Below are 26,286 nucleotides of genomic sequence, written 5' to 3'. Positions count from 1 at the left end.
AAATAAAAAAGATATACTATTTACTGGTGTATGAATTTGTAATTGTATTGTAGATTACTGTTCAAATATTGCTGTACTGCTATGTTCTTAAATCTTTCAAAACACAACTTCTTTCTTTAGTTTTCAGAAAATTTTAAATGTGAGTCTATATAAATGTATTATATTTGCAATCACTATAATCAGGTCTTGCCATCCTTTTTTTAATTGGTTTATTTAGGATGTCAGTTCAAATGCAAACACAGGTATATATGACAAAATCTCCGGCACAGCTCAGAAATACCCATATTGTATCGTTGGGGAAAGCAGGAAAAATAAAATAAAAATAATTGAGGAAAAAGGAACATAATTGCAACACGGGATAAGTATAGAACAGATCCTTTTCCCCATAAATACCATTTCCCCCCGGACAGTACTTTATGAGCTCCAACCTGTGAAATGTCCATGTCTTGAGCCACATAAAAGACAGCACATCTGCCATCTGATATTTTCTCATTCTAAAAATTTTTGGGGATTTTCCTATTCATCGATGAGTGGGGATTGCCCTAAGGGGCTGAGAGGTGTGTTTTAGGAAACATCGACCCTGGTCCACTGCTTTTGACAGTCAGGGAGGGAATAGATCACAGAGATTTTTCAATTTGTGAGCAAATCGTTCCTTTTCGATTATTTAATTGCAAATATACCACAGGTAATCCAGCTGAGAGATGTATTAAAATATTAAAATATTAAATGCATTCTTACATTTATATGGCAAAAGTACCTGAAGATGTATTGGTGAGCCTCTTGTAGCCCATCTGAGATTTAGGTAGCCATTCAGTTATTTATTGCACATGTAATAACAAGGAAGTTGCTGACAGTTATGTTTATACTGCATCAGAAACTGCTTCTTCATTGCCCATCCACGGAGTGGCACAGGTCAAAGACCAGGATTTATTGCTCAGTTTTAGCATAGTGTGCAGAACATCTAAAGCAGTACAATACCTGGCTTATGCTGTTTGGAAGGGGTAGCTAGATACAAGGACTTAGTTGGAAAATACCAATCCTTTGGCAGCCAAAATGGTTTATATATATATATATATATATATATATATATATATATATATATATATATATATGAATTCACCTGCTAACTATTTAAGTTAAGTAGAGTTTGAGTAGAAGAATAAAAAGATACAGGGTGCAACAAGCCAAGAGAAAACCTCTGGTGTGGACCAAATATGTATGGTGAGAGTTTGTGTACATTCACACTTGTGCCACTTTATGAGACTGTAATGGGACTTTGCATGAGTGCACCTTTGTTACGACTTTGACCAATGTGATCATTTTGCTTGTCCTCTACAAAGTCGCTAGACATGTGCAGAACGGAAAAATTTATTTAGTTTTGTTTGGTTTCTTCATCTTGTAACAAATTCCAAATTTTCAGAAAGATTCAAATCGGTTGAAAATAGATCGACTGATCTGAATTTTATGTAGGTAAGCCTATGATAAAGCTTGCCTGTAGGTAAAATAAATATATCATAAACCTGAATCAAGAAAAAGTTTGGGACCTTGTGTGAGATGTGGTACCCACTGTGGCTAAAATAGATATAGACACATACAAAATGTAAAAAGAAACAGGTCAATGTGAAACCATAGTTTAATTGAACCATCAGATACACAAATGGTGACACCATTTTACATGGAAGGGTTGGGTAAAAGGGTATGGAATGTACATAGATGATACAATAAAAACAAAAGCACTGATAAATAAATAATAATAGATATATATTCATAATGAGTATAGACAAAAGTGTACATATGACACAAGGATAATTAAAACAGTAATGGTAGGATAGGGACTAGTACAATTAAATTGCTTCCTATGAAGCTCGACGCATTATATATATATAAAGAACCTGTATCCATCTAATTAACAATTCTGTAGATCCAGACCCTTTGAAAATGTAACTCACAAATGGGTTCCAATTTGCACGGTTTAGGAGATATTCACCCTGCATGCAGCCGCTGTCGTCAGCGACACATGTGCTCTGAAGGTCCAGGGCACCATGCCAGAAGTTCAGAGCTTCTTCTTGGAACCGAGGGCTCCTGCGCGCACGTGCGGGAGTGACCTCATTGTTGCTCTGGCTACTTACAACGCCGGAGGCTGCGATCCCAGAAGAAAGGAGAAAGGAGAAGATCAGTGGTGACTGGGTACCACTGAGAGGCTTCTTTCTAAGGTGAGTATTATGTGATGCATACTAACACATTATACCTTTATCTTGCAGAGTTTTTTTTTTTCAGTGGTATACAATTGCTTTAAGGAGTGGGCTGGGAAGCTGGCCACCACCTCCTTAACAACCGATGACTCATCAGCTGTTAGCGGGTTTCTGGCTGACAGCTGAATGTAAACAAAAGATTGCCAGCAATATAAAATAAGTGAAAAAAACAGTATGGGGTTCCACCCCCCCCCCTATTCATACCATGATACCATGCCCTTTGGGTCTGGTTGGCATTTTAAGTGGAAACCAATGGCAAAATTGAAATAAAAAAAAAAAAAAGGCATGGGGTCCCCCCAAATCCATGCCAGACCTTTATTAGCATGCAGCCCGGCAGGCTAGGAAAGGGGGGGGGGGCAAGTTGCACAAGTGTGGATGGGGCCTTAAGGTTGTTATAACCCCAGATAACCAAAAGTAAACTGAACATTTTAGCTAACTCAACAAAGCAGCACAACTAATTTTTGCAAGGTCTGGTATGGATATGAGCAGCCTGTCATCTGTAATCCTCACCACATTGCCACTGAAAACAATCTGACACATGCAAACAAAAAGGTGTCGCCGTGCCCCTTCTCCTTTAATTGACAGACATGCAGAGGAGACTAATGCATGCATGAATGAAGGGTGCGTGTCTCCTGCTGCCTCAGCTTGAGTGGAATTGTGTTTAGTATTCAGGTGCTCAGGTGCATCAGTTCTCAAAGAACAAAAATGAAAAAATGCAAAGCGCTGAAATTTTACCTCAGTATTTTCATCTCCAAGCCTATCACATTTCTCTGAAAACCTCCGTTCTGTGGGTGGCAGAGTTGTGACATTATTATTATCACCTCCCAATTGTCAACCACACCTCCCAGCAGGGAGTGACGTGAGCGCACACTAATGGCAAAGTGCACGCTGCTAAGCCGGCGCTAGTGTGTTTTCTGGGGGCGTGTACAGCTGGGAAGTGGGACCAGTGATGTCAGGACTCCATCTCCTGAGCCCTGGCCTGTAGATACAGACTGGAGATTTTCAGAGAGCTGTTACAGGTCCAGACATGAAGATACTGAGGTAAAAATACAGAGCTTTGGATTTTTATAGAACAAACTACAAAAGGGTGCATGTATTCTAGATTGTAAGCTCTAACGAGCAGTGCCCTCTAGTTCCTCCTGTTTTGAATTGTATTGTAACTGTATTGTCTTCCCTCACATTGTAAAGTGCTTCGCAAACTGTTGGCGCTATATAAATCCTGTATAATAATATAATAATAATGTATTTAAGAACTGATGCATATGAGGTTTACAACCACTTTAAGAGGGCATTTCACCTGAACTTCTAGTCACAGTCACAGTTGTTGTTTCTACATATGCCTTACTTACTTCATCATAACCTCATGTACTTTGTATCTTAAAGAGGTTGTAAACCACTGGACTTTTTTTTTTCTCTACCCTGCAAGGTAATGTCATAATGTGCTAGTATACATCACATAATAGCACATTATGTTAAACTTACCTGAAATGAAGCTCTTGCAGCACTGAGATGTCAGAGCTGCATGCACTCCCATCTTCACTCGTCTTGCTTCTGGGTTCGCGGACTCCGGCTCTGTGACTGGCTGGAGCCAAGAAGACATCAATCCCACGCATGAGCGCAAGAGCTGTTGTTAATGGCGGGTGGCCGTTCCTTCAGAGCACATGCACCAGTGATGTCACTGGCTGCATGTACAGTAAATATTTCCTAGACAGTGTCAGTTAAGGAGATATTTACACTAACTATAGGTAAGCCTTATTATAGGCTTGCCTATAGGTAAAATTTAGTGATGGAAATTTACTTCCACATTCACTTCACAAAGTACTTGGAAAGCTCAGTAAAAAAAAACTATTATTAAATCCTGCCATTAAAGTGTTACTAAGCCTACAACAGTAAAATCAGTCTTTATATGCAGTAAAGCATGCTTTTTATACTCACTGTGGAACCTAAGGGGTTAATCCTCTGCATTTTGTAAAAAGGCTGTTTGATCCTGTCTTCTCTGATCCTCCCCTTCTTTCACAGTCCCAATCTATCTCCTGATAAGACAGAGCCTTTGGAGTCACTCTGCACTGGCTCAGTTTGGTGTGTATTTCTAGAGAGTTTTCCTTGGGATAATGCATTTGATCAGCACAGGGCCAATCAGCACTGTCCAGACAAATGGTCAGGGGTCCTGCAGACTCATAGAACAGTCAGAGTAGAATGAAAACTCCCCCTACAAGCTTTAACCAGACACTGATAGAAGTCACAAGACTGCTATATACTGCTGATGAGAAAAGGTATTTAGCAGTTTATATTTACTAAAATAATTGCATTTCCATGTTCTGTGTACTGTGGGACACCAGATATAATGAATACAGGTTCTTGGGTTTAGTAACGCTTTAAATAGGTTTGCAGTCCTGAAATTCACCTACATTTTACTGAGCAGATAGTATGTTTGGGATTACCCAATTAAAGTCAACATAGAGTCCTTACTAAATCATCCCTGCAATACATTTCTGAGCATATATCTTGAGAATTTATTCAGCAAAGCAAATGTTGCATGCTATCTACAGCGACAGCTACATGTCTAGAAATAAATGCCCCCACAATTCAAAAGTACGAGAAGGCATGAGGTGTTCAATGCTTCTTTTCTGCTGCTACTGAAAACTCTATGAAACACACAATTTAGGTTTGTTCAAATAAATATATAAAGAAGTACACCACAGATAGATAATTTAAACTTAAAATTAACTTCCAGTTTTTGTATGTCATCATGATAACACCATCAGTGGTAAAGAAACTTCCCAACCTCACTGGCTTAAAGTGTTACTAAACCCAAGATCCTGCATTCACTATATCTGGTCTCTCACAGTTAGGGCCGGCTCTACCATGGGTCCCGCTGGGTGCATTGGATCCAGGCAGAACTTGGAGAGGGGCAGCAAATTGAATCCCAAGATTGTTTTTCCAGCATTTTTGTGTGTCAATAGTTTGCGGTGTGTTACGGGAGGCATTTCCCCAGCTCATACTGCTGCCCGTAGCGCAAACTGATGAGTATGAGGAGGAGGAGTGTCTCCTCTGGGGAATGTGCCTCATGTAAATGTGGTGTGTGTAATGACGTCAGACATCAGTGCACTCCATCTTACACAGAGCAGGCTGGATCTTCTAGGGCAGTGGCCGCGGCAGACAAAGGAGTGACAGGAGGAAGGAGGGCAGACAGTGGGAGTTTGATGGACAGGTCCGGTGGTGAGTTAAGGAAGAAGTTAACAGTATATATAATATTTTCTACATTTTATATTTATATAAATTACTAGATGTGGGGGCCTTTTGGTGGGCGTGATACACAGAACATGGAAATGCAATAGTTTTAGTAAATATAAACTGCTAAATACCTTTTCTAATCAGCAGTTAGAGTAGTCTTATGACTTCTATCAGTATCTGGTTAAAGGTTTTATAGACAGTGTATGGACAGAGTATGGATAGTGCTGATTGACCCTGTGCTGATCACATGCACTTTTCCAAGAAAAAAAAAACTCTCTAGGATTCTAGCAATATACACCAAACTGAGCATGTGCAGCTTGCTCCCAAGCAGTGGCGTAGCTGGGGGGGGTGCAGGAGGGGCACAACATCGGGGGGGGGCATTCGCTCCGCGGTGTAATGTCACTCACTCTGTCATAGGCTGGCTGCTGCCGCCCGCTGAGTCTACTCTCTGCAGTGCCCCTGGCTCACTCTCACTGCTGTCTGTGGGAGAGAACCACCAGGCACCAGGCCAGCAGCAGAAGAAGCCGGCGCGGCGAGGAGGAGTCACAGGAGTCACAGGACTGGAGTCCTTTCAGCAAAAGAAGGCAGGTGAGAGGCCAGAGAGCCTGGTGACAGTGGTGGCTGCTGTAAGGGGAGAGATCTATATGGGGGACGGGACCTCACCTCACCCTGGCCTGCTGTAAGGGGGGATATATATGGGGGACCTGGGATCTGGGATCTGGGACCCCATATAGATCCCCCCTTACAGCAGGCCAGGGTGAGGTGAGGTCCCCCATATAGATCCCCCCTTACAGCAGACCAGGGTGAGGTGAAGTCCCGTCCCCCATATAGATCTCCCCCCTTACAGCATGCCAGGGTGAGGTGAGGTCCCCCATATAGATCCCCCCTTACAGCAGGCCAGGATGAGGTGAGGTCCCCCATATAGATCCCCCCTTACAGCAGGCCAGGGTGAGGAGAGGTCCCGTCCCCCATATAGATCTCCCCCTTACAACAGGCCAGGGTGAGGTGAGGTCCGGGGTCCCCCATATAGATCCTCCTCACCCTGGTCTACTGTAAAGGGGGTGATCTATATGGGGGATGGGACCTCACCTCACCCTGGCCTACTGTAAGGGGGATCTATATGGGGGACCTCACCCTGGCCTGCTGTAAGGGGGGATCTATATGGGGGACCTCACCCTGGCCTGCTGTAAGAGGGGATCTATATGGGGGACCTCACCTCACCCTGGCCTGCTGTAAAGGAGGATCTATGGGGGACCTGCCCAGGCCTGCTCTAAAGGGGGATCTATAGGGACCCAGCTCTAAAGGGGATCTATGCCATAGATTCCCCCCTTTAGAGCAGGATCCCCATAGATCCCCTTTAGAGCAGGCCAGGGCCCCCATAGATCCCCTTTAGAGCAGGCCAGGGTCCCCATAGATCCCCTTTTAGAGCAGGGTCCCCATAGATTCCCCACTTTAGAGAAATGTCCCCATAGATTATATGGGGACCATTCTCTAAAGGGAATCTATGGGTACCCTGGCCTGCTCTAAAGTGCTTAGGGGGTAAGGGTTTCTTTAACTAATCTAGTGGAAGAGACTCAAGTGCTAAAATCCCGCAGGTTAGGGGGCGCAAATTACTTGCCTTGCCCCGGGTGCTGACAACCCACGCTACGCCTCTGCCCCCAAGACTCTGTTCTATTGGGAGATAGTTTGGGGACTGTGGAAGAAGGGGAGGATCAGAGAAGACGGGATCAAACAGCCTTTGTACGCAATGCAGATTAACCCCTTAGGTTCCACAGTGAGACTAGCAAGCATGCTTTACTGCAAATAAAGACTGATTTTACTGTTGTGGGTTTAGTAACACTTTAAGCTTTAGCAGGAAGACCTATCAGTAAGCTGACCCAGCACTATATTGCACTACATCATACTGTGGTCCTTTTTGTTTTTGCATTGCATACTCTAGTATCCTCCCTAAAAGTGTACTGTCTATCCCTACTCCCCGATGCTGTGTACACTTAGCAAAGAAGTGTGAATATAACTCATGGAATTCACAAACTTTATTCCCTCATTTTACTGTTTTGCTTCCCTCTGTACTGTATGTGAGCTTCTTTTTTTCACAGATTAATAGTTGAAAAAACAATTTGGGGTTTAAACAGTTGTGCTTCTTGTATTCTGTCACACCACTTGCTGAAGGAGCTCTGTTTTATCAGATCATTTCAATATCCTGTTATAAAAAGTTCAGATGATAGATTATGATTATAGCAACTCTTTTTATACGTGTTATATTGTTTTTAGAGTCTTCAGTATATACGAGTACAACAAACTAACTGATGTAACTAGTCAGCATTTTATATGAAGCTAAAATATTATTTTTGTGTAGACTTCACCTTGGCAGGAACTGATGGTGGAGAAGGCTCTTATTGCCACAATCAAACGTGCATCCAATATTTTGTTTCCAAATTAGTTTCTTACAAGGTTTGAGGACTGAAATGAATTATTCCACAATATCAAAACCTTGGACTAGATATTAGGAGGAAATGAGAATTGTGTTAGTATCGTTTGATCAAAAACTGCATTTATTCAGAGAAAAGCAAAGAACAAAGGTTTAATATTGCCTATTGCACGAAGCAAAGACTGTGCAGTATTTTATACTATTCAAAATGGCATAAATCCTTGTGCTTTTAGAAAAGTATGGATTTAAAATAACCCATGAATATAACCAAATAAGTTAAAGAAAAATTTAAAATGCTAAAAAGGTGTAATGTATATCAGTGCAACTAAATAAATAAAGTTTTGAAGTATCAAAAAATATTGTGGCTGCAATATCAAAGTGGTGAATCGTTACACATAAAATCAATTCAAATTCTATTCGAACAGCAAAAAATGCTGTGCAGTGCAAATAACAAAAGTTGCTATGCTGTGCAAAGGTGCAATAATTAAAAGGGTTGAAGAAATTACTGAATATATCAACAAATCAATCAACATAAAACATATGTGTCCAGATCTGTCCTCACTGTATTTCCCCAGTTTCCGTCATAAAACGGGAATAAATGGAAAACAAATCTAGTGCTCTCTGTATATAAGGTATTTATTAAATAATCCAAATATTAAAACTCACATTTGTAGACACATAAGCTGGGCACTACTGAGGAAATCACACGCCCATCAGCACCTGACGATAGGCGTCTAGGGGGCGGAGACACCACGGACGAGATCCAGCTACAGGACACAACTTCTCCTGCGTCTCCTAAACCGATCCAATGCCTACCCAGCCCGCACAGCTTATGTGCCTACAAATGTGAGTTTTAATATTTGAATTATTTAATAAATAAATAAAATAATAAATTACTACATTAGATACTGTAATTTAAAAAGTAGCTTTATAAAATAAGTCCATAATTATTATTATTATATAGTATTTATATAGCACCGATAATAATAACCACTTAACCTCCAGAAGGTTTTACCCTCGTCATGTAGAGCAATTCTTGTTATCCAGTACTGTGCTACTTTAACTGGCAATTGGGCAGTCATGCAACACTGTAGTCAAATGAAATGTTTATCATTTTTTTCACTCAAATAACATTTTATTTTGATCGTATTTAATCATCACTGGGTTTCTCATTTTTTTGAGGTATAAATGAAAAAAAACAGGTTTTTGAAAAAAAAAAAATACTATATTTTCTATTTCTGTTATAAAACATATCCAATAAAAAAAAAAATCAAAAAATCTAAACTCTTTATAAATGTAGACCAAAATGTATTCTGCTACATGTCTTTGGTAAAAAAAAAAAAAAAAAATCACAATAAGTGTATATTAATAGGTTTGTGCAAAAGTATAGCCTCTACAAACCATGGTATATACCAGGGATCTCCAAACTACGGCCCTCCAGCTGTTGCTGAACTACATGTCCCATGAGGCATTGTAAATCTCCGACATTCACAGACATGACTAGGCATGATGAAAACTGTAGTTCCTGAGCAACTGGAGGGCCATAGTTTGAAGACCCCTGGTATATACTGTATGGTGGAATTTACACAGCTATACACAGTATACTGTAATTGCGGTGATCAGCAACTTATAGTGGAACTGTGATAGGGTGGGCGGGGGGCAATCTATCTATGGGGGGCAGACACTATCTGGGAGGGTAACTAAATGACAATGACATTGCTAGTGACACTTATACAGTAACCAGTGATAATACTGTACACTGACACTGTTCTAATGATGCTGGCTAGAAAGGGGTTAACATCTAGAGGCAAATAAAGGATAACTGTGTGCCTAACAATGTGTACTTGCTGCTTTTACTTTATTAGCTGACCGCTTTGCAGGGAGAAGAAACTGCCAGATCGCTGTTCATAGTACACCGGGTTCTGTGTTTTTGTTTCTTTGTGTGATTGGCCACAGCCGATCATCTGACTTCAGCCAAAATCATTGGATGAAATCTGCTGCTAAACTCATTCTGTGTCCAATTACAGCACAGGTTGGCAGGGAGCACAACCCAGAAGCAAGCTGGCGACGTACAGGTACGTTGTCTGGCCTGCCTGTGCCTCCCGTCTACTGTGGAAAGGTGGCCAATAGGTAAATAGCTGCACATACTATATCTGGCTTGGGTTACATAAGTTTCAATGGCTTTACTACAGAAATAAAATTAGGCACATACACAATGATTTGAAATCTAGTAGGATAAAACACCCCTAGTCAATGCATGGTCTTCCAATTCTAATTATGTGTTAAAGACAGACAGGTTCATTGGAAAACATGTCTGCAGAGGAGACCAAGCAGATTAATACTTATTACAAAATTGGTTATGTGACCCCCAAAACCAAACTCAGTTCTTGTAAGATGCAAATTTATGGCAGAGCGCAAAGTGAAAGCAAACCAGTTAAACAGTCTGTAACAGACCTAAAAGTATCAGCACTGTTTGCATGAAAATAAAATGGTGGAGACAGAATTCTGTTTAGAACAATCACTCCAAAGTCAATAAGAACGTAGGAAGCTTCTGATCTTACACATAGTAGAGAGGATGATATTACAAGAATCCATGATAATGAATGGGAACAAAAAACCACATGGGGCTAAATCAGGCGAAATACAACTCAGGCTTGGTTGTGCAGACTGACAATCTAAATAATTACACTTCACACGTGATAATGCTGTAAATAAAATATAAGTGTGTCAAATACTGTTATTTGCTTTCGCATATGTGACATTAAATAACTCCACCACATCTTTATTAATAATATATACAATTTATAATAATAATAATAATAAAATAATGACAACAATACAGCAGTGAACCAGGTCATTTATAGATCTCCCTTCCAGTAAACTACATTAAAGAATCACACCAACCACTAGCCATACATAAGCAGCTCAATGAATACATACTTACATAGTTATTCTTGTTGAAAAAAGACACATGTTCATCTAGTTCAACCAATAAAAGTGGGAAAAAAACAAAAAAACATACAATCGCGTATACACAATCCTTTACCCACAGTTGATCCAGAGGAGGGCAAAAAAAAAAAAACAGCAAAGCATGATCTACTTTGCTTCAGCAGGGGAAAAGGTTATTTCCTTATCTTCCGAGAGGCAATTGAGTACACATATCAACTCCATCATAAATTCAATGGTCCATTACCAACACCATTTCAAAATGCCCTCATGCAATATACGTAAATGAGTACCTATTGCCATTAAATACTCCTCTCATGAAGCTCACAATTCTTAATCAGTCTTGTTACAGGCACAATCAAGGACTTGCCTCTTTCCTTTAATGACAACTTTACAACACCCTTTTCTTTTCCTAATCCTGCAAAGTACTGACTTCCCAGCATCCCTACTTCCTGGTATTCTTGTCTGTTTCAACCTCAAAACTTTAAATCCTAAGGAAGAAAGGGAAGGAAAATCTTTTTAAACACTGCCCTTCTTATGTCTCTTTACCAATCATGAAGCATGATGAAAAGACTTGGAGGAACCTGTCTCAAAATTCACCTAAATAATATGTTACTTCAACATTTCACTTTTCTGATATGTGACTGTTATACCATGTGCCATCCCTGGTGATCCTGCCAGTAGGGTTGAGCGAACACGGACTGTATTATTCGTGTTCATACCGAATAATTGGATTTTTGTTACCCGAACACGGACCCGAAAACTTTACTGTATATTCGGGTAAAAATCCGTGTTCGGTCGTTTTATTTCCGGGTTTTGCATGCATTGGCGCGCTTTTCATGGCGGGCTTTCAACAGCCAATCAACAAGCGTTTAACTGGTGTGCCTAAGCCATCCCAGCCATGCCTACAAATGTATTAGTAGCTGTGATTGGCCGTCTGAAGCATGTGACCAAGTCTTTATAAGTTCAAGGCAGCGCCGCTGCGGCGTCATTCTGCTGTTTAGTTCAGAGAGCACACATCAACGTGCTGGCTGCTGATTAGGGACAGACAGGAAAAAAAAACCCATTAGTGTCCGGATAGAATTGAGGGACAGGTCGGAGTGTGTTAGGCAGGGCGAGTTGTAGACATTTTAGGGCGAGGCTGCTGCTGATTTTTAGGGTCAGACAGTGTGTTCTACAAACTACAATCGATATTGCTGTGTGGGGTGGGGTTTGCAGTCACCCGATCTACGATCATCATCTTATCAATCCTTTTAGGGAGAGAGTCTGCTGATTTTTAGGGTCAGACAGTGTGTTCTACAAACTACAATCGATATTGCTGTGTGGGGTGGGGTTTGCAGTCACCCGATCTACGATCATCATCTTATCAATCCTTTTAGGGAGAGAGTCTGCTGATTTTTAGGGTCAGACAGTGTGTTCTACAAACTACAATCAATATTGCTGTGTGGGGTGGGATAGGAGATAGGCAGGTGTCAGTGGTCAACATCCATTTTGCTGTGTGTGGGCTGCAGTGAACACAATCTTTTTGGGGTGCAGTGAACACAATCTTTTTTGGGGTGCAGTGAACACAATCTTTTTGGGGTGCAGTGAACACAATCTTTTTTGCCCACTGAGGAGGAGGGAGAAAAGTATTTTTCTATCAGTCACTGTGTGCAGCATTTTTCCTTCAGCTGTGCTGTGCTGACTGATCATGCACTGCTGTGTTCAGTTCACATGTGCTATTATTGAGTGGTTTCAAAAATCATACACTTTTTTCCTATTCCAATATTCAATATACAGCCTTGGGTTAAAAAAAATTAAATTGTGGCCTGCAGCAGAGCTGAATGATATTTGGGGTTTTTGGGGTTCATCTCATACTTCTGAAGATTTGAGGGTGCTGCCTGTTCCAAACTCCTCCTACTCCTCATCCTGCCTTTAGGGGTACAAACAATAGTAATTGGGGCCTAGTGTGGTTTTGTACGTGTGAGATACATACACTTTTTTTGATCATATTTTCTATTCCGCTATTTAATCAAAACATTTGGGTATAAACAATTAAATTGCGGGATAGTCTGTGTCGGTATGTGTGAGATACACCTTTCCAATTTTTGGGGCGCATCTCATACTGCCGAGGATTTGAGGGTGCTTCAGTCTGCCTCCTGCCTGTTCCGAACTCCTCCTACTCCTCATTCTGCCTTTAGGGTACAAAAAATTGTAATCGGGGCCTAGATTGTGTTTGTACGTGTGAGATACACCGTTTTGTAAAATTTGTCCTATTCCGCTATTCAATATACACCCTGTTCGAATGTAAAAAATTAAATTGCGGGATAGTCTGTATCGGTACATGTGAGATACACCTTTTTAAATTTGTTTGGCGCATCTCCTTCTACCGCCAAGGATTGCAGGGCGCTTCAGTTTGGCTCCTGTTCCCAACTCCTCCTACTCCTCTTCCTCATCCTGCCTTTAGGGTACAAAAAATTGTAATCGGGGCCTAGTTTGTGTTTGTACGTGTGAGATACACCGTTTTGTAAAATTTGTCCTATTCCGCTATTCAATATACACCCTGTTTGAGTGTAAAAAATTCAATTGCGGGATAGTCTATATCGGTACATGTGAGATACACCTTTTTAAATTTGTTTGGCGCATCTCCTTCTACCGCCGAGGATTGCAGGGCGCTTCAGTTTGGCTCCTCTTCCCAACTCCTCCTACTCCACTTCCTCATCCTGCCTTTAGGGTACAAAAAATTGTAATCGTGGGCCTAGTTTGTGTTTGTACGTGTGAGATACACCGTTTTGTAAAATTTGTCCTATTCCGCTATTCAATATACACCCTGTTTGAGTGTAAAAAATTAAATTGCGGGATAGTCTGTATCGGTACATGTGAGATACACCGTTTTAAATTTGTTTGGCGCATCTCCTTCTACCGCCGAGGATTGCAGGGCGCTTCAGTTTGGCTCCTGTTCCCAACTCCTCCTACTCCTCTTCCTCATCCTGCCTTTAGGGTACCAAAAATTGTAACCGGGGCCTAGGCTGTGTTTGTACGTGTGAGATACACTGTATTATAAAATTTTTCCTATTCCGCTATTCAATATACACCCTTTTGGAGTGTAAAAAAATAAAATTGCGGCATAGTCTGTATCGGTACGTGTGAGATACACCTTTTAAATTTGTTTGGCGCATCTCCTTCCCCCGCCAAGGATTGCAGGGCGCTTCAGTTTGCCTCCTGTTCCCAACTCCTCCTACTCTTCTTCCTCATCCTCCCTTTAGGTTACAAAAAATTTTAATCGGGGCCTTGTCTGTGTTTGTACGTGTGAGATACACCGTCTTTTTATCCTTTTTCCTATTCCGCTATTCAATATACACCCTTTTGGGGTAAAAAACATTAAATTGCGGCATATTTTGCATATTTGACGGTCAGATACACCCATGCGATACTGTTGTTGTTTTAGTTCCGCTATTCAATAAACACCTTTCTAGGGCAAGATCATAAATTACAGAAATATGAGGAGACCGTCAAATAGGGGCCGTGGCCTGGGTCGTGGTGCTGCTGGTAGAGCTCCTGTTGCAAGGAGAGGACGTGGTCGATCTGTGCCAGCTACACGCACAAGTGAAACACCTTCCTCAAGTGTGAGTAGGCGACAGAACCTGCAGCAGTATTTGGTAGGGCATAATGCGCCTCTAGATGAGGCCTTAAGAAGTACAGGCGATAGTAGATTGGGTTGCTGACAGTGCCTCCAGTTCCTTCACATTGTCTCCCACCCAGTCTACTGCAGAAAGGTCAGAGTTGGCACCTGCAGCCAATGTCCAACCGTCTTTCACCTCACCCCCTTGGAAATCAGGCAAGCAGTCTGAGCCCCAAGCCATACAGTAGTCTCTTCTTCTTTTTGAGGACTCTGTTAGCAGGGTTTCCCAGGGCCATCCACCTAGCCCTGCCCCAGAAGTGGAAGAGATTGAGTGCAGCGATGCCCAACCACTTATTTCTCAAGATGAGTACATGCAAGGGCCATCGCAGCACGTCTCCGATGATGACGAAACGCAGGTGCCAACTGCTGCGGTGTTCAGAATTGTGGAGACCGACAAGGAGGGCAGGGGTGAAGACTGGGTGGAAGATGATGTGGAGGACGATGAGGTCCTCGACCCCACATGGAATGAACGTCATGCAGGTGACCTGAGTTGTTTGGAGGAAGAGGCGGTGGTCGCACAGAGCCACCAGCACAGCAGAAGAGGGAGCAGGGTGCAGAAGCGGAGCAGGCGTGCCCTAGACACTACGCCCGATACTGCCCAACGCAGCAAGGGAACGAGCGCACCAAAGCCAGCTCAAAGGAGTTCTCTAGCGTGGAAGTTCTTTAGAAAATGTGCTGATGACATGACACGAGTGGTTTGCACCCTGTGCAATCAGAGCCTGAAGCGAGGCATAAACCTTCTCAACCTGAGCACAACCTGCATGATCAGGCATCTAAGTGCAAAGCACGAGCTGCAGTGGAGTAGACACCTTCAAAACCAAGAAACGTCTCTGGCTCATCCTGCTTCCTCTTCTGCTGCAGTCTCGGCCGTTCCAGCCACATCTGTAGTGATACCGGCACCTGCCACCCCCCAAACAGAGGATCTGTCAGCAACACCACCACCTGGGTCACCAACCATCTCCACAATGTCCCGTGGAAACGTTCAGCTTTCCATCTCCCAAACACTTGAGAGGAAGAGGAAGTACCCCCCTACCCACCCGCAATCCCTGGCCCTTTGAAATGCTGTCATTCCGTCTGGTGGAGACGCACAGTTTTAAAAACCTTATGTCGGTGGCTGTCCCACAGTACGTCGTGCCCAGCCACCTACTTTTCCAGGCAAGCCATCCCTTCACTGCACAACCAAGTGGGGGAAAAAAATCAGGTGTGCACTGCGCAACGCCCTCTGTGGCAAGGTCCACCTAGCTACCGATACGTGGACCAGTAAGCACGGTCAGGGGAGTTATATCTCCCTAACGGCACACTGGGTAAATGCAGTGGCGGATGGGCCTGAGGCGGATAGCAATTTGGCGCATGTCCTTCCACCACCGAGGATTGCAGGGCGCTTCAGTTTGCCTCCTGTTCCTAACTCCTCCTACTCCGCTTCCTCATCCTCTACTGCCTCCTCATCCGGACAGCGTAACACCTTCACCACCAACTTCAGCACGGCCAGGGGTAAACGACAGCAGGCAGTTTTAAAACTTGCCTGTTTGGGGGAGAAACCACACACCGCGCAGGAGTTGTGGAGGAGCATGGAACAGCAGACAAATGAGTGGTTGCTGCCAGCGAGCCTCAAGCCCGGCCTGGTGGTGTGCGATAACGGGCGAAATCTCATAGCAGCTCTGGGCCTAGCCGGTTTGACGCACATCCCTTGCCTGGCGCATGTGCTGAATTTGGTGGTGCAGAGGTTCCTTAAAAACTACCCCGATATGTCAGAGCTGCTGCAGAAAGTGCGGGCCGTCTGTGCGCACTTTCGGCGTTCTCACCCTGCTGCTGCTCGCCTGTCAGCGCTGCAGCGTAACTTCGGCCTTCCCGCTCACCGCCTCATATGTGACGTGCCCACAAGGTGGAACTCCACCTTGCACATGCTGCAAAGACTGTGCGAGCAGCAGCAGGCCATAGTGGAGTTTCAGCTGCAGCACGCACGCATGAGTCGCTCTGCGGAACAGCACCACTTCACCACCAATAACTGGGCCTCCATGCGAGACCTGTGTGCCTTGTTGCGCTGTTTTGAGTACTCCACCAACATGGCCAGTGCCGATGACATCGTTCTCAGCTTAACTATCCCACTTCTATGCCTCCTTGAAAAAACAATTCGGGCGATGATGGAAGAGGATGTGGCACAGGATGAGGAGGAGGAGGAGGATGAAGAGGTAACATTTCCAAGGCTTTCAGGGCAGTCATTCACAAGGGGCTCCGAGGGTGGGTTCCTGCACACACAAACGCCAGGGACACAATTGTCCAGCAGGGGCACAGTTCTGGAGGATGAGGAGGAGGAGCTGGAGGAGGAGATGGAAGCATGTTCACAGCAGGGTGGCACCCAGGCCAGCTCATGGCCATCACTGGTGCGTGGCTGGGGAGATACAGAGGACACAAACGATACACCTCCCACAGAGGACAGCCTTTCGTTGCCTCTGGGCAGCCTGGCACACATGAGCGATTACATGCTGCAGTGTCTCCACAATGACCGCCGAGTTGCCCACATTCTAACTTGTGCTGATTACTGGGTGGCCACGCTGCTGGATCCCCGTTACAAGGACAACGTACCATCCTTAATTCACTCACTGGAGCGCGATCGCAAGATGCGCGAGTACAAGCGCACGCTGGTAGACGCGATGCTGCTGGCATTCCCACCTGACAGCGGGGCCACAGTGGAAGCACAAGGCAGAGGAGGAGGAAGAGGAGGAAGAGGTCGCCAATGCAACCAGGGCATCGCCAGCACCTCAGAAGGCAAGGTTAGCATGGCCGAAATGTGGAAAAGCTTTGTCAGCACGCCACAACAAACAGCAGCACCAGCAGCTCAGATGGAACGTCTTAGCAGGAGGCAGTATTTCACGAACATGGTGGAGCAGTATGTGTGCACACGCCTAGACGTACTGAATGAGGGGTCTGCCCCCTTCAACTTCTGGGTCTCCAAGTTGGGCACATGGCCTGAGCTTGCCCTTTACGCCTTGGAGGTGCTGGCGTGCCCTGCAGCCAGTGTATTATCTGAACGGGTATTTAGCACGGCTGGGGGCGTTATCACAGACCAGCGCAGCCGCCTGTCCAGAGACAATGTGGACAAGCTCACGTTCATTAAAATGAACCAGGCATGGATCCCACGGGACTTTTCCGTACCTTGTGCAGAATAGCGATGGATACCGACCTTACCCAGCCATTGTTCTATTTTTGCTCTTTCTCACTCTTTTGGGGTGTACCCTCATTTAAAATTTGTGAAAAGAAGCAGTGTTGGCTACTCGTCCTCCTCAAGGCCAGATTAACGTAGGGGCTATTGGAGCTGCAGCTCCAGGCCCCTACCTTTATATAGGCCCCGGGTTGGCCATATTCACTGTTACCGCTCTTCTGTCACTTGTAAACACAGAAGTCTGGCTTCTATCCTCGCTTCCCCAGGCAGCTCCCTCAGAACCTCCCCACACAGCACGAAGGCCGGACAAGGAGGGACAGTTGCCGATGCATGGATGTGTTTATGGGCTTCATAGACAGCATCCCATGTTGAATTAGGCATGCATGGCTGCACCCTTCCTCCTCTGGGTGCATGCCAAGGCACGGCCCTTAAGGCCCTTCAAAATCCTCAGCACCAAGCCCATGATGCTCTTAATCCGGCCCTGGTCCTCCTCCACCGCCGCTTCTACCTACACCGCCCATAGGTGTGCGCAGCCTATTGCATTAGGGTGTGCACCCCAAAGTTTAAATACACATGCATGTGTTTGCCTACATGTACATGGCCCCGATACATTACTCTCCCTGCTGGCAAAGATAAATAGAGCAGAGCAGGTCCGAGGGAGATCTTTCCCATCTCCTCACTGGCAAACAGAGAGATAATGCTATGTGCCCTAGGTTATTAGGGTGTGCCCAGGCACATCCGGCACACCCTGTGCGCACGCCTATGACACACCGTCACATCCACCACCACCTCAACCTCCCTCCTACTCCATATGGGCCTCGTCCTTCAGAGATGAAGAACATTGTTTTATTTTTCTGTTTTTTTTTTGTTGTTTTAAGTTATTTCCCTATCCACATTTGTTTGCAGAGCACTTGCCATGCTCTTAACAACATTTTGCTGCCATTTGCAGCACTCTAGCCCTTTCCATTGGTGTTTTAGAGCCATTTTAGTGCCTGAAAGTTCGGGTCCCCATTGACTTCAATGGGGTTCGGTGTCCGGGAAAAGTTCGGCAAAAGTCCGGGACACGGACCCGGACTTTTTTTTAAAGTTTGGCCGAACCCGCCGAACACGGACATCCAGGTGTCCGCTCAACTCTACCTGCCAGTCCTCCTTCTTTCATATTTCAAACTGACAATGCCAGAGCACAAGAGCACATCAAGTAAGTGTGGTCAGTTTTCTGGCTGTGCTGGGAGAAGAACCTGCCTCTCCTCCAGTGATCATATTTGTGCTCCCTGCAGTGTCCTTCTATTTCTCCAACCCCAGCTCTCTAGGCTTATGCAGCTGAGAACAGAGTATATATGATCACTTATAAAAAAAGAAAAAAGTATTGGTAATGTTTAAATCGAACCAAAAAAAACAAACACCAGTTGCAGTAGCAACATTAAACAAAGAGGAGTGGCACTTATGTTTATAAGGTAGGCAAGCAGACATCAGCTTCTGCAGTTGGGAGAAGTTCCACAGCAAATCTCAATTTGATGTCCATACTTACCACCAGAACCCAATGCCACCCAGCATAGTTATGATTCAATTTGTAGGTAGATATGTGATCTGGGGCACCAAACATCACTTTTTCACTCTCTCCCTTATTGCAGAAATTTCAAAAGAATAAGGGCTCTTTCACACGGCCGCTCCGCTTGTCCGCAAATCATCCTATTTTTTTGCGGATGATTTGCGGACATAATGTAAGTCAATGGCACTGTGGATGTCAGCGGAATACCATCCGCTGACATCCGATTTTCTTCCTTTCAGTTCTGTTCTGTTTTTTTGGAACGGAACAGAACCCTATTTTTTCATCCGTTCACGGAAAGGAAGGAAAATCGGATGTCAGCGGTGTCATCCGCTGACATCCGCAATGCCATAGACATACATTATGTCCGCATATCATCCGCAAACGGATGGGATGATATGCGGGCATACGGAGCGGATGACACAAATGTCATCCGCTCCGTGAAAAAAAAAAAGTCCCGCAGCGGAGAAGAAATGCGGAGCGGCCGTGTTAGCGCCGGTTCACACTACCGCGACGCTACTTCGGGTGGCGACATTGAAGTCTATGGCGGTCGCCTCCTGGTCGCCCCAAAGAAGCTCCGGACCCTTTTTCTAGGTCGGAGCGACTTGTGTCGCTCCTATTAGAACGGGTCCGCAGCTTCCCTATGGGAGGCGACCTGCGGTGACCTGGGAGGCGACCAGGTCGCCTCACAGGTCGCCCTAGTGTGAACCGAGGCTGAAAGAAACCTAAAAGCACATAAAAACTCTGGAGAACCCACCACAATGTCTTGATTTTTAAACATGTCCTGTTGTAATTAAAGAATGCTTGTTCTGTTGTTTACATTGCAAATGTAACTATTTGCAATGTAAACACTTTCTCATTCACAACACTTTATTAAGGCCAATGGGTTGTTCAGTTTTCACGGGAAGCTGCACTTTTGCAAAGGATTTTGCCCCAGAGCCTAATGAATGCAGTACCATCTTAAGAGCAATATAGGCCCCCGGGCAATGCAGTGCACTGGGGCCCTGCCTACACAATCACCCAAAATAATATAAATGCAAATTATCGATAAGGCTCTATTTATTGGTACCTCCAACAAAATCAGCGTTTAAACATTAAATTAATAAAAATAAATAATCTAAAAAAAGCAGGCACTCCTGCTGCTGTGGGCACCTCTCCATGGCCCGATTAGCCTGACAGCAGTGGAGGCGGACAGGCATTCCTGCAGTTGTGGCCCCCCCTCCACGGCTGGTGGGTACTGCTGGCGGGTACTGCTGGTGGGTACTGCTGGTGGCTACTGCTGGTGGCTACTGCTGGCTGTTACTGTTGGTGGGTACTGCTGGCTGGAACTGCTGGCGGGTACTACTGGCGGTACTGCTGGCTGGTACTGCTGGTAAGTACTGCTGGTGGTTACTGCTGACTGGTACGGCTGGTGGTTACTGCTGGCTGGTACTGCCGGTGGGTAACCCACCCCGGGCAAATGCCTAACATTCCCATGCAGTAAAACAGCCCTGAATGAATGTGGTGAAATTTCACTTTGCAAAGAGTACTCACATGCAAGGAAAACAAAACAAAATCACATTCATTTTTGTTGACACGTGAGTGTAGGGATGATCGAACTTTTGAAACCCGTATATATACACATATACACATACACACACATAGGTGTGAAAGGAGCGGAACCCCATCCCTGCGCTAATGAAATAATTTCAGTAGCGCAGGGATGGGGTTCCGCTCCTTTCACACCTATATGTGTGTATGTGTGTATATATATATATATATATATATATATATATATATATATATATATATATATGTGTGTGTGTGTGTATATATATACCCCTATACAGAAGTTCAGATGTCATGCCTGCCTCCAAAGACGCCAAAAAAATGCCCAATAAACGCCTGCAACAAAAACACCCAGATGTGAAAGGAGCGGAGCCCCATCCCTGCGTTACTGAAATTCTAAGAAAATGTATCTTTTTTTTCTGGCGGTCACCCTGACATGGAAGAGTTCTGTCACCCTGGCACAGCAGAGTCAGTTCACCCTACACTATGGTCACCCTGACACTTAACAATTCCCTACAGAAACTAGATTATTGAATCTAACTATAGTGGTATAAAGTACCCTAACTACACTGCATATCCCTTTCCTCACACTAATAATTGCAAAATATCACTGGAGCAGCAGAAATGCTTCCACTCTATTCTACAGCCTCTGTAATACAGTGCTAGAGATTTGGTGGGGCTATGTTATATACTGGGGGGCGTATGGGGGGCGTATTCACTCCTGATTGGCCTCTGGACCCCATAGCCACTCCAATCTGCTTTTACTGATGTTTCTGGGCCAATCATGGGCTTTTAAAGCCCAGTTCCTGTCCCATTGCATTTTGGGCGGTTCTGGTGGCCGAATTCCGAACTTTTACCGCAAAAAGTTCAGAATTCGGCCGAATTTCGAACAGCCAATGTTTGGGTCGAACCGATGGTCGACCCGAACCGTTCAATCATCCCTAGTGAGTGGATGAGCTTCACCTCATTCACTAAGCTTTGAGGAAAATACCCTTGCAAAGTGAACAGACTATTTGTCTTTAGTAAATCAACTCCAATGGCACTGCAAAAAGTCAGTGTAAATAATGTAATATTGCTAACTGTTGGTGGAGCTGAATTTTAATTCCTTTAGATGTTTTAAAGTATTGGTCTAAAAATTTGTGAAAAATTAAACACTTAAATAGGACATTGAAACCTCCAAACAAAGACTTTTACAATTATTTACTTGCCTTCCGCTCTATCCCTCTCCTCTTTTGAAGTTTACTGTGTTTGTCTCAAATTTTTCCAGTTTCTCTGAGGATAGCTGTGACCTATTGGTCTCCTGGACCTGTGTCACACTTATTTGCCTGCCTGGCTACTCTACTTTCTAACCTCTGCAGTACCCATTATTGTTCTTGATGACTTTAAGATCTCTGTCAATGCTAGCACCCCGTCAGCCTGTCAGCATCTCAACCTAACTTCGTCTTTTCATCTAACACAATGGACACATAATCCTTAACCTTGCACTCTCACACATCTTTACTCCCTGCATTTTCTCCTACATCTTTTTTCCTTTCTCTGAACGATATCTTATCCTTTTCATGCTCTCCCTGTCTTAAGCCTCCTATCAATCCAACCTACAAACAGTTGCCCATAGAAACCCGTTTCCTTAAACATTTTTTTGTCTCTATTTTGCTATGGACTATATCTAAAACAAAATCTCACCTCTGTCCTGCTCTGACCTGGCCATCCCTCACTTCATACAGAATTAGGCTGGGTACACACATATGGAAATTCAGCCGCTTCAGCAGGAACCAGACACATTTCAATCCCTGTGTAGTCCTCTCTGTTCAACAGAAACTAATCATTAGACTAGCTTCTGTCAAACAGTCCTGCTGGAAAATCAACATTTGATCAGCCACTGCAGCCAATGGGATTCCCTACTGTCAGAATACAATAGCTCAACAGGGGAGATTCCTACATTCACATTGCTTGTGTGGATGCAGAAATCTGTGAGTTATTTTTGTTCAGCCTGTTGTTTGAATGAAAAAAAACAAAAAAAAAAAAAACACAGTGTGTATTCACCTGATCGCCCCAACCTAAAATAATAATAATTTCTCACTGCCAAACATACCTATTACATCACTCTCATTAACGCTCTCTCAGCCAGTTTTTTTTAACTCTTCTATCTTTAATTCTTTACTCCATTCCCCACTGCCTTCATTGACTAACTTCTTCAGTGCCCGGGATACAGCCAATCATTTCAAAAACAAGATAGATGCAATCCACAATGAAACATCCACTGTCTGAATATCTCATCCACCTAAAGTAGAAGTTCACCCTAAAACTAAAATCTGCAAATCTACTGGCATCCAAAATCTAAGACTAACCTATCTTGCCCTGTAAAGAAGAAATCGCTATACATATAGTTTCTGAAGCGATCTGGTCTGGTCTCCAGCACCGGAAGCTTTGTGCAGGACACAGCTGACAGCGGCTGTGAAATGCCTGGGAAGTGACGTCACCCATAGAGTTACTATGGGGCTTCTGTTGTTGGCTGCCTCGTCTGCACCTGCCTCCACAGAGAACCCGCTGTTGACAGATCAGCACGGGACCAGACCGAAGCGACTTCAAAAAAGGTATGTATAGCAATTTATTCTATACAGGGCTAGATATGTTAGTCGTAGATTGTGGATGCAAGTCGATTTACAGATTTTAGTTTTAGGGTGAACTTCTACCATAACTTACTATGTCTACCACCTTGCAATCACGCTTGTAACCCTCTCTAACCCACATCTTCAATATCTCCCTCTCTATTGGCATCTTCCCATGCACTGGTCACCCCTATACTTAAAAAGTCCTTACGAATCACTAATCTAACTGGTAAAACCAATGGCCAGTACTTTGTACTCATACTTTTCTGCTGCCTTCCACCTGCTCATCCTCACAAAACCTAATTCCCTTAGTTTTCAAGACTCTGCTGTTTCCTGGTTCTCTTTCTACCTATCTAAGCACTCTGCACCTCCACCCTTGCTCATTTGATAGTCTCCAATGGCTTTCAATACCATCTCTATGCTGATGACAACCAAAACTATCTCTCTACTCCTCAGCTTACCCATTCAATCTCCTTGCACATTACTAATTTACTAAATGAGATATCAGATTCAGCATTAATGTTACATGTTTTTCTGCAACTTAATTTTTCCAAAACTGAGCTCATAATATTTCTGCCCCTGCATGTCACACTTTTGAATTTTAATAAAGATTAATAGCACAACTGTTAGTCCCTCACTTTATGCAAAGGTGCTAGGTGTAATTCTGGACTCTCTCTTCCCAGCTCCACATCCAATCTATATCCAAATCTTGCTGCCTTCACTTCTATACAATTGCCAAAATATGCCCCTTCTTAACTAATGACACCATCAAACTACTAATTCAGTCACTTGTTGTCTCTTTTTTTGTAACTGAAGTGCTGTACACACTGTTTGTCCTGCATACAGTAAATCCTGAATAATAATAATAATCCTATGCTGGATATCTTCAGCATATATTTATAGGTTTATATTCAATGCTCAGGAAAATCCCCTTAGTATCAAGCATAAACAACTCACCTAAGCAGCTGGAAACAACCTAACTTCAAGGTAAGCCACGCAAGTAAAAATTATATGTTCCCAGCGCTCAAGGTTATATTCTCCTAGATTGTAAGCTCTAATGAGCAGAGACTTCTGATTCCTCCCATATTGAATTGTATTGTAACTGTACTGTCTGCCCTCATGTTGGTGCTATATAAATCCTGTATAATAATATATCAATACCCCCTCTCCAATCAAAGTCGTTCAAATTTCCAAGTGTTAAAAAAATAGTAAATTGTGCAACTTTTGAGAAAGTCTATACGACAAAATGCGTCTAGGAAGTGATGTCACACTTCAAGCTGGAACTGAAAGTAACTGGTCAGCCATCTTTGTTTCTACAGAATGCATTTGTTTGCATTTTGGCTCATTTAAGCATAATACTTTGCCTCAAATAAAGCGATAATTTAAAATACTACAGCATGGGACTTTTTTCGTTGTAATGTTTGTTGGAGGTATTTAAGGCATTTAAGGAGGACGAGCTCAAGGACCTGGTGGGAGCTCCATGACATGATATTTATGACCCGATGTGATCTGAGGGTCACCCTGTTTAGTGAAAGCTTATATATATGCAGTCGTGAAACAGTGGGGTTCAGATAGATAAGGAGTTTCTTTGCACACACAGCTTATTCAATTTGGGTTTTGCACTTAATATTTATGTGAACACAATTTTTTACATACATAATTTGGTTGTTTTGAAATACTTCACTATGTTTCTTACATTTTTGGGAGGAAATAAATAGAATACTTTTTGATGTATCCACTGGGAAGAGGAAGAGCGACATTTAACAACCATTAATTTATAAGGGTCTTATTATTTGGTGAGCATTTATTTATTTTTCAAATATTTTATTTAAACAAAAAGAGAGGAACAGGCATATACAGAAATATCCAAAAAGAAGAAGGTAAACGACAACAAAAGAATTACCACAATACATGAATGCTATCATTGTGTAGCGAACTTCACAACATATCTTCATATCTCCACAACAAGCAAAATAACAAATGCTCGTACCATTTTGGGTTGGTATTATAAAGAGAACTAAAGCAAAAGTGAGCCGTATCCTACATCCGTCTACCCTTTCCATCTCTCCTTTTTGAGTTCTCAGAAGGAAATATGGCATAGAAGGAATATATAGCTAGAAAGAAGTAAAGTTAGAAGAAATAGGGAGAAAAAAAAAAGGGGGAGGGAAGAAGGGAATAGGGGAAGAGGGGCTGATGCACATACATAGCAGTTAGAATTTGTAAGCATCCCTAGACAGTATCCTGCATTAGTCACTATTCAGAGCTGAGCACATCATGTGAGCATTTATTTTTTTTTGACTATTGTACAGATTAAATATTGTGGAAGTTGCACAATTGATAATCCTTTTCACAGATTTAGGAACACTTGGAATTTTTGAAGGACTTTTGTTTGGGTAGAGGATATTATATTATAACTTTGAGCGCTGGGAATATATAGTTTTTTACTTACGGATAACTTCAACATATAGACTAATTTCCCCTCTACAGTTATACAATTATTATATTTATTGTACATGTACAACCAACCGTTAAATAGTGTATGTGGTCAGCCAAAGATACCCAAAGTTTAGTTGTTTGCATAATGATTAGAAAGCACCCTATGCTGTTGTCTGTTCCTTATGATTTGTATCTGTAAATTTGAATTATGTTCAGGTTTTGGGTTGGGATTAGCTAGGAGGAGTAAGAATGAGAAGTAGTAAGAATAAGAACTGTCAAGTTCAATTTTGGGATTGGGATAGGGGTGATTCAGTGCTGGACTGATTCTTTTATTATGGCTATCTGACTCTTTATGTTATAGAAGGGCCTTGCTGAGATTCCTGGGATTACCAGTTTATGTATAGAGAAAGTGAGAGAGCTCCATTTCAAGCAAATAAATATAAACTCAATAAAGTGGTCTTTTAAA

At 43.2% G+C, this 26,286-nt stretch overlaps 1 protein-coding gene across 2 annotated transcripts in view; it reads left to right on the top strand.

The window, feature by feature from the left end:
* TAAR1 (trace amine associated receptor 1) overlaps window positions 1-26,286 on the top strand; it is a 98,014-nt gene that overhangs the window by 70,412 nt on the left and 1,316 nt on the right. The window lies entirely within an intron of this gene.

Source organism: Pelophylax lessonae (genome assembly GCF_965119305.1).
Source record: "Pelophylax lessonae genome assembly, chromosome: 3".
NCBI classification, from domain to species: domain Eukaryota; kingdom Metazoa; phylum Chordata; class Amphibia; order Anura; family Ranidae; genus Pelophylax; species Pelophylax lessonae.
The sequence above is the reverse complement of the archived record's forward strand: the minus strand, read 5'-3'. Positions and strand labels throughout refer to the sequence as shown.